The sequence below is a fragment of the Macaca thibetana genome, chromosome 15 (genome assembly GCF_024542745.1).
Source record: "Macaca thibetana thibetana isolate TM-01 chromosome 15, ASM2454274v1, whole genome shotgun sequence".
Lineage (NCBI taxonomy): Eukaryota > Metazoa > Chordata > Mammalia > Primates > Cercopithecidae > Macaca > Macaca thibetana.
The window spans coordinates 3,944,501-3,947,109 of NC_065592.1; the positions used below are offsets into that span (position 1 = coordinate 3,944,501).

The 2,609-nt window shown below is 50.0% G+C and overlaps 1 non-coding gene across 1 annotated transcript; it reads right to left on the minus strand.

The window, feature by feature from the left end:
• Positions 1-678: 678 nt before the first annotated feature.
• On the minus strand, positions 679-779 carry LOC126938194 (small nucleolar RNA U13). The gene has a single exon (XR_007720017.1). It is a non-coding gene; the product is annotated as a small nucleolar RNA U13 (small nucleolar RNA).
• Positions 780-2,609: the final 1,830 nt, after the last annotated feature.

Consider the following 2,609-nt stretch of genomic DNA (forward strand, 5'->3'; position numbering starts at 1 on the left):
CCCTGGAGCCGAGATCACGCCACTACACTCCAGCCTGGGCAACAGAGCGAGACTCCGTCTCGGAAAAAAAAAAAAAAAAAAAAAAATTAGCTAGTGTGGTGGCAGGCGCCTGTAGTCCTAGCTACTTGGGAGCCTGAGGCAGGAGAATTGCTTGAACCCAGGAGGTAGAGGTTGCAGGAGCGGAGATTGCACCACTGCACTCCAGCCTGGGCAACAGAGCAAGACTCCGTCTCAAAAAAAAAAAAAAAAAAAAACAAAAGGCCGGGTGTGGTGGCTCATGCCTGTAATCCCAGCACTTTGGGAGGCCAAGGAGGGCGGATCATGAGGTCGGGAGATTGAGACCATCCTGGCTAACACGGTGAAACCCCGTCTCTACTGAAAATACAAAAACATTAGCCGGGCGTGGTGGCGGCACCTGTGGTCCCAGCTACTCAGGAGGCTGAGGCCGGAGAATGGTGTGAACTCGGGAGGCAGATCTTGCAGTGAGCCGAGATTGCACCACTGCACTCCAGTCTGGGTGACAGAGTAAGATTCCGTCTCAATAAAATAAATAAATAAATAAAATTTTAAAAACACACAAGCAGCTGGCTAGGTCACAGAGCGGTCAAGGAACCCTACGTTTCTGTCAGGACAAGAGAAAAGGCAAGTGGAACTGGGGGACCCTACTGTGTTTTTTGGTGTCAGATGGGTAATGTGCTGACTTTGTAAGAAGGTTTGAGGAAAGCACATCTCACATGAGTGGGAAACCAAATTATCACACTGATGAACTACAAAAGAATCGGTGTTTGGCCGGGCGCGGTGGCTCAAGCCTGTAATCCCAGCACTTTGGGAGGCTGAGACGGGCGGATCACGAGGTCAGGAGATCGAGACCATCCTGGCTAACACAGTGAAACCCCGTCTCTACTAAAAATACAAAAACTTAGCCGGGCGAGGTGGCAGGCGCCTGTAGTCCCAGCTACTCGGGAGGCTGAGGCAGGAGAATGGCGTGAACCCGGGAGGCGGAGCTTGCAGTGAGCTGAGATCCGGCCACTGCACTCCAGCCTGGGTGACAGAGCGAGACTCCGTCTCAAAAAAAAAAAAAAAAAAAAAAAAAAAGAATCGGTGTTTACAGCTATTAATTTCCATCTGAGCACAACCTTGCTCCATCCCATACATTCTAGTAGTTTCTGCTCCCGTTTTCATTCATCTCTAAGTATTTTCTACCTTCCCTTGTAAGTTCTTCTTTGACCCATTGGTTAAGAGTATATTGTTTAATTGCCACATATTTGCAAAATTTCCAGCTTTTCCTGTTACTCATTTCTTTCTTTCTTTCTTTTTTTTGTTTTTTTTTTTTGAGACGGAGTCTCGCTCCGTTGCCCAGGCTGGAGTGCAGTGGTGCAATCTCAGCTCACTGCAGCATCTGCCTCCCGGACTCAGGCGATTCTCCTGCCTCAGCCTCCCGAGTAGCTGGGATTATAGGCACGCACCACCATGCCTGGCTAATTTTTGTATTTTTAGTACAAATGAGGTTTCACTATGTTGGCCAGGCTGGTCTCGAACTCATGACCTCAGGTGATCCGCCTGCCTCAGCCTTCCAAAGTGCTGAGGTTTATAGGCGTGAGTCACCACACCTGGCCTCCTGTTACTCATTTCTTTCTTTCTTTTTTTTTTTTTTTTTTTTTTTGAGACAGAGCCTCGCTCTGTCGCCCAGGCTGGACTGCAGTGGCCGGATCTCAGCTCACTGCAAGCTCTGCCTCTCGGGTTTACACCATTCTCCTGCCTCAGCCTCCCAAGTAGCTGGGACTACAGGCGCCCACCACCTCGCCCGGCTAGTTTTTTGTATTTTTTAGTAGAGACAGGGTTTCATCACGTTAGCCAGCATGGTCTCGATCTCCTGACCTCGTGATCCGCCCGTCTCGGCCTCCCAAAGTGCTGGGATTACAGGCTTGAGCCACCGCGCCCGGCCCTGTTACTCATTTCTAATGTCATTCCATTGTGGCTGAAAAACATGCTTTGATGGATGGGCACACTAACTCACGCCTACAATCCCAGTGCTTTGGGAGCCCCAGGTGGGAGGCTCATTTGAGAACAGGAGTTCAGGAGCCACCTGGGCAACATAGTGAGATCCCATCTCTACAAATTAAAATTAGCCAGGTGTGGTGGTGTGCACCTGTAGTCCTAGCTACTTGGGAAGCTGAGATGGGAGGATCACTTGAGCCCATGAGTTCAAGGCTACATTGAGCTATGGATCATGCCACTGCACTCCAGCCTGGGAGGCAGACACACACACACACACACGTGGGTGTGTGTGTGTATATACATATTGTATTATTTCAACCTTTGAGGCTAGGCATGGTAGCTCATGCCTGCAATCCCAGCACTTTGGGAGGCTGAGGTGGGCAGATCACCTGAGGTCAGGACCAGCCTAACCAGCATGGCGAAACCCTTCTCTACTAAAAATACAAAAATTAGGCCAGGTGCAGTGGCTCACCTTGTAATCCCAGCACTTTGGGAGGCCGAGGCAGGCGGATCATGAGGTCAGGAGTTCGAGACCAGCCTGGCCAACACAGTGAAACCCCGACTCTACTAAAAATACAAAAATTAGCTGGGTATGGTGGCAGGCGCCTGTA